Here is a 14,821-nt window from a genome sequence, read left to right as displayed (position 1 = left end):
TTGTAAATGTAAACAAACACTGTATAGCTTCAAAACGCTTAAAACTATCATTTTGATACCTTGGATGGTCAGCCCTTGCTTCCATAGCTCGGTCTATCAATTTGAGAGTGGTTACATTTCTCTAGGCCCATCCCTCAGCTTTTTACCAAAACAGAGGTGGGGGATTTTGTTATTGTTTCAAATGCGGATTGCCCCTTTAAAGAGACAGAGTATGATGGGCAATGGGCAGAAGTGACATGTACACTTGACTACACTGGTTTGTCAATACCAGCAATCAACTGTGTCAGACAGATTTAGAGAGTGTGTGTGTGTGTGTGTGTGTGTGTGTGTGTGTGTGTGTGTGTGTGTGTGTGTTTTGTTTGTGTATCTGGTAGTATTGACACTGCTACACACACTGTTAATAAATTATAAAAATGTCCTTTCTGGCTTACAAAGCTTACAATATAGCAAACCACCATACAATTATGTGACAGACAAATGACAGAATACACTAACTAGATAGACAAACTAACCACCTCATAGCTTTGATGATTGATTACATGATGATTCCAAAAAAATGAAATAAAACAGCTTTTGTGTGGGACAATGAATACCACAGACAAATGGAACAGTTTGATGAGAACAATTTCAATATTCCTCAAGAGGATTGGAAGGATTTTTCATGTTCATGAATGACAACATTACTGTATGATAATATCAACAATAGGACGATCAGAAACAGTTTTTACAAATAAAACGTATATTTTAAAATCCTACAAAGCACGGTAGAGTGAACATGTGCAGCCACAAGAAAAATATGAATGAAACTTCCATATGCAAACAAAAACACAGCAGTAAACGCTCGCTCTGCAAATGAGAGCACACACACACAATTACCATCCTCATGTCTGTCTTTGAATCAGACAGAGCAGAGCTCTCTAACAAAAGCCTCTTTCTGCCTGGCACAGACAGCGCAACACACACACACACAGACACACACACACACAGATACACTCACATCTCTAAAGAGAGACAAGTTACCTCTCCGTGGAGACGGTTTCCTGATCAGGTGAAATTGTGCTCCCCTTGAGAATACTGCTTCTCTCTCTCTCTCTCTCTCTCTCTGTCCTCCTCGCTCTGACTCGTTCCACATCCACACACTCCCACTCCCACATGCAGATCCTCCATCTGCCGCTGCCCCCTTGCCTTCTCCCTGCCCATCTCATGAATTATTAATTAGCCCCAGGGCATACACCATCCACTGCTTGATCGGAAACACACGCACCCATGCACGCTCGCTCACACACACACACACACACACACACACACACACACACACACACACACACACACACACACACACACACACACACAGCTCGCACACACACACACACACACACACGCAGCCAAACCCAGCCAAAGACACACAAATGCATCTACACACAAGCGCGCTCAAGCACACATACGTACATACATGAACACAAGAGAGTCCAAACACACACGTCATCCATGTGTGAAAACACATGCAGAGCACATTCACACGCATTTATAAGACACAGTCAATCATGCATGAACACACACCAAGAACAAACACACACACACATATTAACACATGTCCATACACACACACACCCACGCTCGTCCATGCATGCTGTTCCATCCTCCTAGACATAGCTGGAGATGTAGCCCACCGAGGTAGAACCTCAGCTGGGAGGGATTACAGCATTGTCATGGCCGACACTACCATGGCTGGAGGGTTCAGGCAGGCCAGAGATAGAGAGATCGTGTGGGTGGGTGTATGTTTATCAGATCGTGTGGGTGGGTGTATGTTTATCAGATCACGCCTCCATCCTGCTCCTCCCTTCCTATAGGAAGAAACTCAAATCGGGAAGTACCTGTGGTAAGGACTGTTAAATGCTGGTCTGACCAATCGGAATCCATGCTTTAAGATTGTTTTGATCACGCGGACTGGGATATGTTCCGGGTTGCCTCTGAGAATAACATTGACGTATACACGGACACGGTGACTGAGTTCATCAGGAAGTGTATAGGGGATGTTGTTCCCACTGTGACTATTAAAACCTACCCAAACCAAAAACCATGGATAGATGGCAGCATTCGCGCAAAACTGAAAGTGCGGACCACCGCATTTAACCATGGCAAGGTGGCTGGGAATATGGCAGAATACAAACAGTCCAGTTATGCCCTTCATAAGGCAATCACACAGGCAAAATGTTAATACAGAGAACAAGTGGAGCTGCAATTCAACGGCTCAGACACGAGAAGTATATGGCAGGGACTCCAGACAATCACCGATTATTAAGGGAAAACAATGACGTCTTGCTCCCGGACAAGCTAAACACCTTCTTCGCCCACTTTGAGGAAAACACAGTGCTGCCAATGCAGGCCACCACCGCTCCCATGGACTGTGAGCTCTCGTTCTCCGTGGCTGACATGAGTAAGACATTTAAGCGCGTTAACCCTCGCAAGGCTGCCAGCCCAGACGGCATCCCTAGCCGTGTCCTCAGAGGATGTGCAGACCAGCTGGCTGGAGTTAATATGGACATTTTCAATCTCTCCCTAGCCCAGTCTGTTGTCCCCACTTGCTTCAAGATGTCCACCATTGTTCCTGTACCCAAGAAAGCGACGATAACTGAACTAAATGACTATCGCCCCATAGCACTCACTTCTGTCATCATGAAGTGCTTTGAAAGGCTAGTTAAGGACCATATCACCTCCACCTTACCCTAGACCCACTGCAATTTGCAAACCGCACCAATAGATCCACAGATGATGCAATCGCCATCGCACTGCACACCACCCTATCCCATCTGGACAAGAGGAATACCTATGTAAGAATGCTGTTCATTGACTACAGCTCAGCCTTCAACACCATAGTAACCTCCAAGCTCATAATTCATCTTGGGGTCCTGGATCTGAACCCCGGCCTGTGCAACTGGGTCCTGGACGGGCCGCCCCCCCAGGTGGTGATGGTAGGCAACAACACCTCCACTACGCTGATCCTCAACAAGGGTGCGTGCTCAGCCCCCTCCTGTACTCTCCAACTCAACCATCAAGTTTGCAAACAACACAACAGTGGTAGGCCTGATTGCCAACGATGATGAGACAGCCTACAGGGAGGAGGTGAGGGCCATGGTAGAGTGGTGCCAGGACAATAACCTCTCCCTCAACGTCAACAAAACAAAAGAGCTGATCGTGTATTTCAGGAGACAGCAGAGGGAGCTCGCCCCCCATCCACATACGACAGTGCTGCGGTGGAGAAGGTGAAAAACTTCAAGTTCCTCAGTGTACACATCACTGACAATCTGAAATGGCCCACCCACACAGACAGTATGGTGAAGAAGGTGCAACAGCGCCTCTTCAACCTCAGGAGACTGAAGAAATTCGGCTTGGCCACTAAGACCCTCACAAACTTTTATAGTACGGCAACTGCACCGTCCGCAAACGCAGGGCTCTACAGAGGGTGGAGCGGTCTACCCAACGCATCACTGGGGACACACTGCCTGCCCTCCAGGACATCTACAGCTCCCGGTATCAAAGGAAGGCCAAGAAGATCATCAAGGACCTCAGCCACCTGAGCCACGGCCTGTTCACCCCGCTACCATCCAGAAAGCGAGGTCAGTACAGGTGCATCAAAGCTGGGACTGAGAGACTGAAAAACATATTCTATCTCAAGGCCATCAGACTGTTAAATAGTCACCACTAGCCAGCCTCCGCCCAGTACACTGCCCTGAACTTAGTCACTGTCACTAGCTGGCTACCACCCGGTTACTCTACCATGCTCATTAGAGGCTGCTGCCATATGTACATAGTCATGGAACACTGGTCACTATAATAATGTTTACATACTGTTTTACCAACTTCATATGTACAGTTGAAGTCGGAAGTTTACATACACCTTAGCCAAATACATTTAATCTCAGTTTTTCACAATTCCTGACATTTAATCCTAGTAAGAATTATCTGTCTTAGGTCAGTTAGGATCACCACTTTATTTTAAGAATGTGAAATGTCAGAATATTAGTTGAGAGAATTATGTATTTCAGCTTTTATTTCTTTCATCACATTCCCAGTGGGTCAGAAGTTTACATACACTCAATTAGTATTTGGTAGCATTGCCTTTAAATTGTTTAACTTGGGTCAAACGTTTCGGGTAGCCTTCCACAAGCTTCCCACAATAAGTTGGGTGAATTTTGGCCCATTCCTCCTGACAGAGCTGGTGTAACTGAGTCAGGTTTGTAGGCCTCCTTGCTCACACACGCTTTTTCAGTTCTGCCCACAATTTTTCTATAGGATTGAGGTCAGGGCTTTGTGATGGCCACTCCAACACCTTGACTTTGTTGTCCTTAAGCCATTTTGCCACAACTTTGGAAGTATGCTTGGGGTCATTGTCCATTTGGCAGACCCATTTGCGACCAAGCTTTAACTTCCTGACTGATGTCTTGAGATGTTGCTTCAATATATCCACATAATTTTCCTTCCTCATGATGCCATCTATTTTGTGAAGTGCACCAGTCCCTCCTGCAGCAAAGCACTCCCACAGCATGATGCTGCCACCCCCGTGCTTCACGGTTGGGATGGTGTTCTTCGGCTTGGAAGCCACCCCCTTTGTCCTTCAAACATAACTATGGTCATTATGGCCAAACGGTTATATTTTTGTTTCATCAGACCAGAGGACATTTCTCCAAAAAGTACGATCTTTGCAGTTGCAAACCATAGTCTGGATTTTTTATGGTGGTTTTAGAGCAGTGGCTTCTTCCTTGATGAGCAGCCTTTCAGGTTATGTCGATATAGGACTCGTTTTACTGTGGATATAGATACTTTTGTACCTGTTTCCTCCAGCATCTTCACAGGGTCCTTTGCTGTTGTTCTGGGACTGATTTGCACTTTTCGCACCAAAGTACGTTAATCTCTAGGAGACAGAACGTGTCTCCTTCCTGAGCGGTATGACGGCTGCATGGTCCCATGGTGTTTATACTTGCGTACTATTGTTTGTACAGATGAACGTGGTACCTTCAGGCGTTTGGAAATTGCTCCCAAGGATTAACCAGACTTGTGGAGGTCTACAATTTTTTTTCTGAGGTCTTGGCTGATTTCTTTTGATTTTCCCATGATGTCAAGCAAAGAGGCACTGAGTTTGAAGGTAGGCCTGGAAATACATCCACAGGTACACCTCCAATTGACTCAAATGATGTCAATTAGCCTATCAGAAGCTTCTAAAGCCATGACATTATTTTCTGGAATTTTCCAAGCTGTTTAAAGGCACAGTCAACTTAGTGTATGTAAACTTCTGACCCACTGGAATTGTGATACAGTGAATTATAAGTGAAATATTCTGTCTGTAAACAATTGTTGGAAAAATTACTTGTGTCATGCACAAAGTAGATGTCCTAACCGACTTGCCAAAACTATAGTTCGTTAACAAGAAATTAGTGGAGAGGTTGAAAAACGAGTTTTAATGACTCCAACCTAAGTATATGTAAATTTCCGACTTCAACTATATAGTGTATTCTGGTCAAGGCCTATCCTATTTAACTATTCTATCCATATACTGTCCATTTTGTCTATATATCCCATCACATATACAGTGCCTTGTAAAAGTTTTTTTTTTGTCATTTAGCAGACGCTCTTATCCAGAGCGACTTACAGTTAGTGAGTGCATACATTTTCATACTTTTTTTATACTGTCCCCCTGTGGGAATTGAACCCACAACCCTAGCGTTGCAAACGCCATGCCCTACCAACTGAGATACACGGGGCCTGAGCTACACTACCTCTGGTAGTAGTTCTCATCCCCCTTGGCGTAATTCCTATTTTGTTGCATTACAAACTGTAATTTAAATGGTTTTTTATTTGGATTTCATGTAATAATAAGAATATGCCATTTAGCAGACGCTTTTATCCAAAGCGACTTACAGTCATGCGTGCATACATTTTTGTGTATGGGTGGTCCCGGGGATCGAACCCACTACCTTGGCGTTACAAGCGCTGTGCTCTACCAGCTGAGCTACATACACAAAATAGTCCAAATTGGTGAAGTGAAATGAAAAAAATGACTTGTTAAAAAAATTTAAAACAATAAATAACGGAAAAGTGGTGCGTGCATATGTATTCACCCCCTTTGCTATGAAGCCCCTAAATAAGACCTGGTGCAACCAATTACCTTCAGAAGTCACATAATTAGTTAAATAAAGTCCACCTGTGTGCTATCTAAGTTTCACATGATCTGTCACATGATCTCAGTATAAATACACCTGTTCTGAAAGGCCCCAGAGTCTGCAACACTACTAAGCAAGGGGCAACACAAAACGAGCGGCACCATGAAGACCAAGAAGCTCTCCAAACAGGTCAGGGACAAAGTTGTGGAGAAGTACAGATCAGGGTTGGGTTATAAAATAATATCTGAAACTTTGAACATCCCACGGAGCACCATTAAATCCATTATTAAAAAATTGAAAGAATATGGCACCACAACAAACCTGCCAAGAAAGGGCCACCCACCAAAACTCACGGACCAGGCAAGGAGGGCATTAATCAGAGAGGCAACAAAGAGCCCAAAAATAACCCTGAAGGAGCTGCAAAGCTCCACAGCGGAGATTGGAGTATCTGTCTATAGGGCCACTTTAAGCCGCACGCTCCAAAGAGCTGGGCTTTACGGAAGAGTGGCCAGAAAAAAACCATTGCTTAAAGAAAAAAATAAGCAAACACGTTTGGTGTTCGCCAAAACGCATGTGGGAGACTCCCCAAACATATGGAAGAAGGTACTCTGGTCAGATGAGACAAAAATTGAGCTTTTTGGCCATCAAGGAAAACGCTATGTCTGGCACAAACCCAACACATCTCATCACCCTGGGAACACCATCCCCACAGTGAAGCATGGTGGTGGCAGCATCATGCTGTGGGGATGTTTTTCCTGGGAAACTGGTCAGAATTGAATGAATTATAGATGGCGCTAAATACAGGGAAATTCTTGAGGGAAACCTGTTTCAGTCTTCCAGAGATTTGAGACTGGGACGGAGGTTCACCTTCCAGCAGGACAATGACCCTAAGCATACTGCTAAAGCAACACTTGAGTGGTTTAAGGGGAAACATTTAAATGTCTTGGAATGGCCTCGTCCAAAGCCCAGACCTCAATCCAATTGAGAATCTGTGGTATGACTTAAAGATTGCTGTACACCAGCGGAACCCATCCAACTTGAAGAAGCTGGAGCAGTTTTGCCTTGAAGAATGGGCAATACTCCCAGTGGCTACATGTGCCAAGCTTATAGAGACATACCCCAAGAGACTTGCAGCTGTAATTGCTGCAAAATGTGGCTCTACAAAGTATTGACTTTGGGGGGGTGAATAGTTATGGACGCTCACATTTTCAGTTTTTTGGTCTTATTTCTTGTTTGTTTCACAATAAAAAATATTTTGCATCTTCAAAGTGGTAGGCATGTTGTGTAAATCAAATGATACAAACCCCCAAAAAATCCATTTTAATTCTAGGTTGTAAGGCAACAAAATAGGAAAAATGCCAAGGGGGGTGAATACTTTTGCAAGACACTGTATCCTGTATATAGTTATAATCCGGACTCCGACAATGCTCGTCCTAATATTTCTATACTTCTTAATTCGATTATTTTACTTTTTTGATTTGTGTGTATTGTTGTGTACAGTCGTGGTCAAAAGTTTTGTGAATGACACAAGTATTGGTCTTCACAAAGTTTGCTGCTTCAGTGTTATGAGATATTTTTGTCAGATGTTACTATGGTATATTGAAGTATAATTACAAGCATTCCATAAGTGTCAAAGGCTTTTATTGACAATTACATTAAGTTTATGCAAAGAGTCAATATTTGCAGTGTTGACCCTTCTTTTTCAATACCTCTGCAATCCGCCCTGGCATGCTGTCAATTAACTTCTGGGCCACATCCTGACTGATGGCAGCCCATTCTTGCATAATCAATGCTTGGAGTTTGTCAGAATTTGTGGGTTTTTGTTTGTCCACCCGCCTCTTGAGGATCGACCACAAGTTCTCAATGGGATTAAGGTCTGGGGAGTTTCCTGGCCATGGACCCAAAATGTCGATGTTTTGTTCCCCGAGCCACTTAGTTATCACTTTTGCCTTATGGCAAGGTGTTCCATCATGCTGGAAAAGGCATTGGTCGCCTCCAAACTGTTCTTGGATGGTTGGGAGAAGTTGCTCTCGGAGGATGTGTTGGTACCATTCTTTATTCATGGCTGTGTTCTTAGGCAAAATTGTGAGTGAGCCTACTCCCTTGGCTGAGAAGCAACCCCACACATGAATGGTCTCAGGATGCTTTACTGTTGGCATGACACAGGACTGATGGTAGCGCTCACCTTGTCTTCTCCGGACAAGGTGTTTTCCGGATGCCCCAAACAATCGGAAAGGGGATTCATCAGAGAAAATGACTTTACCCCAGTCCTCAGCAGTCCAATCCCTGTACCTTTTGCAGAATATCAGTCTGTCCCTGATGTTTTTCCTAGAGGGAAGTGGCTTCTTTGCTGCCCTTCTTGACACCAGGCCATCCTCCAAAACTCTTCACCTCACTGTGCGTGCAGATGCACTCACACCTGCCTGCTGGTGGTGCCCCGATCCCGCAGCTGAATCAACTTTAGGAGACGGGCCTGGCGCTTGCTGGACTTTCTTGGGCGACCTGACGCCTTCTTCATAACAATTGAACCTCTCTCCTTGAAGTTCTTGATGATCCAATAAATGGTTGATTTAGGTGCAATCTTACTAGCAGCAATATCCTTGCCTGTGAAGCCCTTTTTGTGCAAAGCAATGATGACGGCACGTGTTTCCTTGCAGGTAACCATGGTTAACAGAGGAAGAACAATGATTTCAAGCACCACCCTCCTTTTAAAGCTTCCAGTCTGTTATTCTAACTCAATCAGCATGACAGAGTGACCTGTGTTAACGAGAGAATCACTGACATGATGGCAGCTGGTCCTTTTGTGGCAGGGCTGAAAGGCAGTGGAAATGTTTTTTGGGGATTAAGTAAATTTTCATGGCAAAGAGGGACTTTGCAATTAATTGCAATTCATCTGATCACTCTTCATGACATTCTGGAGTATATGCAAATTGCCATCATCAAAACTGAGGCAGCAGACTTTGTGAATATTAGTATTTGTGTCATTCTCAAAACTTTTTACTGCACTGTTGGAGCTAGGAACACAAGCATTTCGCTACACCCGCAATAATCTGCTAAATATGTGTATGCGACCAATACAATTTGATTAGATTTTGATTTGATTTGCATCCGTGAGTGATCAGGAGGGCGCATGCATGTGCGTGGAGGGGGGCAGTTAGGGCGGAGAAATGAGTGTGTAGAGGGAGCGAGGGTGTGTGTGTGTGGGGGGAGGTGTATCTAAGAGAGTATAGAGAGGCTTCAGGGTCATGTTACATATCCCCAACAGCATCTTGAGTAGGCTGGGGGTCACAGAGGAGCATCTAGAGGAGAGGGGGACAGGAAGGGGGACAGGGGGGATTATTGACCTCCTCACCCCGTCCGGCAATTCACCTCCCGTCTGTCTACCCACTCTCATCTCCGTTTATCCTCACCCAATCACCCTTACCCAACCAATCAATAACCCACTCCCCTTCCCACCAGTAACATGCTAATGACCCTCCTCGCATATGATTAAACCATATGCTAACCTAATCGACTGCTTGGAGAGAGAGTGAGAGAGAGAGAGAGAGAGAGAGAGAGAGAGAGAGAGAGAGAGAGAGAGAGAGAGAGAGAGAGAGAGAGAGAGAGAGAGAGAGAGAGAGAGAGAGAGAGAGAGAGAGAGAGATAGAGAATGTATACACACTATAGAGGACAGATCTAACTGGGCTCACTTTATTCCAGGGGCCAAGCGTCTCACACACACACACACGTACACACGTACACACGTTACCCCATCCCATGAACTCTAGCATATCTTCGGTTATTAAACACTGTTTGAGGTATTTCACACTGGGCTGTTTATACTGCTTTACACAGCACACACACACACACACACACACACACACACTCACACACACACACACTCACACATAGGCCTCTGAAAGTAAACCTTTGAATGTATAAATAAATAGATGTTCAGATCAGATGGTGTAATAATTATAATGATTTTCTGGGTCAGAAGACTTCTTCCTGCTCTCAGATGACTCAGCTTTTGATTTGGTTTAGGGGCCAAATAAAAGGAGAGATACTGTATATAAAACAACCTCATTATTTATCTGGCTAATAGAACAGAAAGGCTATTAAAGGTTCACTCTGCAAGTCCCATTGCCCTATGCTCTCTCTCTCTCTCTCTGTCTGGGTCAACAACAGTTAAATAGAGAAACCGTAATGAACAGCAGTGGTATACAGTAGATACAGCTCCAGTCCTGTCTAGAGGCCTGTAGCAGTCTGTAGCAAGATGTAGCAGGCTGTAGCAAGATGTGGCAGGCTGTAGCAGTGGCTGTCTACTACTGTTGCTCTCACTTCTCATTAACACTTCATGGGAGTAATGTAAAGTGCTTTGAGCATCTGGAAAAGCTATATATCCCATCCATGATCATGAAGTTATATATATTTTTTATTTTTTTACCTTTATTTAACCAGGTAACCCAGTTGAGAACAAGTTCTCATTTACAACTGCGACTTGGCCAAGATAAAGCAAAGCAGTGCGATAAAAACAACAACAGAGAGTTACATATAGGGTAAAACAAAACATAAAGTCAAAAATATAACCGAAAATATATATACAGTGTGTGCAAATGTAGCAAGTTATGAAGGTAAGGCAATAAATAGGCTATAGTGCAAAATAATTACAATTAGTATTAACACTGGAATGATAGATGTGCAAGAGATGATGTGCAAATAGAGATACTGGGGTGCAAATGAGCAAAATAAATAACAATATGGGGATGAGGTAGTTGGGTGGGCTAATTTCAGATGGGCTGTGTACAGGTGCATTGATCGGTAAGGTGCTCTGACAACTGATGCTTAAAGTTAGTGAGGGAGATAAGAGTCTCCAGCTTCAGATATTTTTGCAATTCGTTCCAGTCATTGGCAGCAGAGAACTGGAAGGAATGGCAGCCAAAGGAGGTGTTGGCTTTGGGGATGACCAGTGAGATATACCTGCTGGAGCGCAGACTACGGGTGGGTGTTGCTATGGTGACCAATGAGCTAAGATAAGGCGGGGATTTGCCTAGCAGTGATTTATAGATGGCCTGGAGCCAGTGGGTTTGGCGACGAATATGTAGTGAGAACCAGCCAACAAGAGCGTACAGGTCACAATGGTGGGTAGTATATGGGGCTTTGGTGACAAAACGGATGGCACTGTGATAGACTACATCCAATTTGCTGAGTAGAGTGTTGGAGGCTATTTTGTAAATGACATCGCCGAAGTCAAGGATCGGTAGGATAGTCAGTTTTACGAGGGCATGTTTGGCAGCATGAGTGAAGGAGGCTTTGTTGCGAAATAGGAAGCCGATTCTAGATTTATCTTTGGATTGGAGATTCTTAATGTGAGTCTGGAAGGAGAGTTTACAGTCTAACCAGACACCTAGGTATTTGTAGTTGTCCACATACTCTAGGTCAGACCCGTCGAGAGTAGTGATTCTAGTCGGGTGGGCGGGTGCCAGCAGCGTTCGATTGAAGAGCATGCATTTAGTTTTACTAGTGTTTAAGAGCAGTTGGAGGCTACTGAAGGAGTGTTGTATGGCATTGAAGCTCGTTTGGAGGTTTATTAACACAGTGTCCAATGAAGGTCCAGATGTATACAAAATGGTGTTGTCTGCATAGAGGTGGATCTGAGAGTCACCAGCAGCAAGAGCGACATCATTGATATACACAGAGAAAAGAGTCGGCCCAAGAATTGAACCCTGTGGCACCCCCATAGAGACTGCCATAGGTCCAGACAACAGGCCTTCCGATTTGACACATTGAACTCTATCTGAGAAGTAGTTGGTGAACCAGGCGAGGCAGTCATTTGAGAAACCAAGGCTATTTAGTCTGCCAATAAGAATGTGGTGGTTGACAGAGTCGAAAGCCTTGGCCAGGTCGATGAAGACGGCTGCACAGTACTGTCTATTATCGATCATGGTTATAATATCATTTAGGACCTTGAGCGTGGCTGAGGTGCACCCATGACCAGCTCGGAAACCGGATTGCATAGCGGAGAAGGTACGGTGGGATTCGAAATGGTCGGTGATCTGTTTGTTAACTTGGCTTTCAAAAACTTTCGAAAGGCAGGGCAGGATGGATATAGGTCTGTAACAGTTTGGATCTAGAGTGTCACCCCCTTTGAAGAGGGGGATGACCGCGGCAGCTATCCAATCTCTGGGGATCTCAGACGTTACGAAAGAGAGGTTGAACAGGCTAGTAATAGGGGTTGCGACAATTTCGGCGGCTAGTTTTAGAAAGAAAGGGTCCAGATTGTCTAGCCCAGATGATTTGTAGGGGTCCAGATTTTGCAGCTCTTTCAGAACATCAACTGTCTGAATTTGTGTGAAGGAGAAGCGGGGGGGCATGGGCAAGTTGCAGCGGAGGGTGCAGAGCTGATGGCCGGGGTAGTGGTATCCAGGTGGAAAGCATGGCCAGCCCTAGCAAAATGCTTGTTGAAATTCTCGATTATTGTAGATTTATCGGTGGTGATAGTATTTCCTAGCCTCAGTGCAGTGGGCAGCTGGGATAGTTACTGTAGGTCTAGACATCCATTAGCTTCAGGTATCCCACTGGACCGTGTAACCCCTTGGGAGATCATACTAATATTGACCGATAGGAGTGTGTATCGGAATTCATTGTTAAAATTGTTATAAAGTACAGTAGTGTATTGGAGTCTTCAAAAGAAACAAAGCAAAACATGCTTTAGCCCAGCACAAAAATACACGCACACTGTTAGCTGGTTGTGTTCTCTCTATGGGTCTGTCTAAAGGACACAGTGGGTTTTCCCTAATAATGGAGGGAGAATGTATCACATTCCTTCCTCTGCTGTCATCTGTAGTGTGGGCTCCTGTATTAACCAGTCCAGATGTTATTGGGGTGGTCAATGGGGGCTCTGTGTTAACCAGTCCAGAGGTTATTGGGGTGGTCAATGGGGGCTCTGTGTTAACCAGTCCAGAGGTTATTGGGGTGGTCAATGGGGGCTCTGTGTTAACCAGTCCAGAGGTTATTGGGGTGGTCAATGGGGGCTCTGTGTTAACCAGTCCAGAGGTTATTGGGGTGGTCAATGGGGGCTCTATGTTAACCAGTCCAGAGGTTATTGGGGTGGTCAATGGGAGCTCTGTGTTAACCAGTCCAGAGGTTATTGGGGTGGTCAATGGGGGCACTGTGTGAAGGTTTGCATACAGAGAATAGAGAAGTAAAAACATGAGTGGAAAAGAGACTGACCACTAGAGTGTCCAAGCAGTATGTAGGGGCTAGCAGAGAGGCTACACACACGCACGTGAATACTTACACTACCAGTCAAAAGTTTTACAACACCAACTCATTCAAGGGTTGTTCTTTATTTTTTTACTATTTTCTACATTGTAGAATAATAGTGAAGAAATCAAAACTATTAAATAACACATATTGAATCATGTAGTAACCAAAAAAGTGTTAAACAAATCAAAATATATTTTATATTTGAGATTTTTCAAATAGCCACCCTTTGCCTTTGTCACGATCGTCATAAGGAGTGGACCAAGGTGCAGCGTGATACGAGTACATACTTTTAATGAGTACACACACGAACAAAACAATAAAACGATACGTGAAGTCCTCGGTTATACAATACAAACCAACACGGAACAAGATCCCACGAATAACAAGTACACACGGCTGCCTAAGTATGGTTCCCAATCAGAGACAACAGGCAACAGCTGATTCTCGTTGCCTCTGATTGAGAACCACCCCGGCCAACACAGAAACACATAACCTAGAACATACCATAGAAACACGAAACATAGACTCTACACAACGAAACTAACACCCTGGCTCAACATACAAGAGTCCCCAGAGCCAGGGCGTGACAGCCTTGATGACAGCTTTGCACACTCTTGGCATTCTCTAAACCAGCTTCACCAGGAATGCTTTCCCAACAGTCTTGAAGGAGTTCCCACATAGGCTGAGCACTTGTTGGCTGCTTTTCCTTCACTCTGCTGTCCAACTCATCCCAAACCATCTCAATTTGGTTGAGGTCGGGGGATTGTGGAGGCCAGGTCATCTGATGCAGCACTCCATCACTCTCCTTATTGGTAAAATAGCACTTACACAGCCTGGTGTTGTGTTGGGTCATTGTCCTGTTGAAAAACAAATGATAGTCCCACTAAGCCCAAACCAGATGGGATGGTGTATCACTGCAGAAAGCTGTGGTAGCCATGCTGGTTAAGTGTGCCATGAATTCTAAATAAATCACAGACAGTGTCACCAGCAAAGCACCCCCACACCATAACACCTCCTCCTCCATGCTTTACGGTGGAAAATACACATGCGGAGGTCATCCGTTCACCCACACCTTGTCTCACAAATACACAACGGTTGGAACCAAAAATCTGAAATTTGGACTCCAGACCAAAGGACAAATTTCCACCGGTCTAATGTCCATTGCTCGTGTTTCTTGGCCCAAGCAAGTCTCTTCTTATTATTGGTGTCCTTTAGTAGTGGTTTCTTTGCAGCAATTCGACCATGAAGGCCTGATTCACACAGTCTCCTCTGAACAGTTGATGTTGAGATGTGTCTGTTACTTGAACTCTGTGAAGCATTTATTTGGGCTGCAATTTCTGAGGCTGGTAACTCTAATTAAGTTATCCTCTGCAGCAGAGGTAACTCTGGGTCTTCCATTCCTGTGGCAGTCCTCA

General features: G+C 44.5%; 1 protein-coding gene across 11 annotated transcripts in view; it reads right to left on the bottom strand.

Annotated features, from left to right (window-relative positions):
- Positions 1 to 14,821, bottom strand: part of LOC121578145 (neurofascin) — a 203,693-nt gene that overhangs the window by 132,582 nt on the left and 56,290 nt on the right. For 10 of the 11 annotated variants that reach the window (XM_041892279.2, XM_041892281.2, XM_041892285.2 and 7 more), the window contains exon 1: positions 1,021 to 1,131. The exons of the other annotated variant lie outside the window; for it this stretch is intronic. The gene's annotated coding sequence lies outside the window, so the exon portion shown is untranslated. Of the gene's footprint in view, positions 1 to 1,020; positions 1,132 to 14,821 lie in introns of those variants that run through there. 11 annotated transcript variants of the gene reach the window in all.

The sequence above is a fragment of the Coregonus clupeaformis genome, chromosome 12 (assembly GCF_020615455.1).
Source record: "Coregonus clupeaformis isolate EN_2021a chromosome 12, ASM2061545v1, whole genome shotgun sequence".
In the NCBI taxonomy this organism is placed as follows: Eukaryota; Metazoa; Chordata; class Actinopteri; order Salmoniformes; family Salmonidae; genus Coregonus; species Coregonus clupeaformis.
Note: the sequence above shows the minus strand (reverse complement) of the source record. Positions and strands in the feature narration are given on the sequence as shown.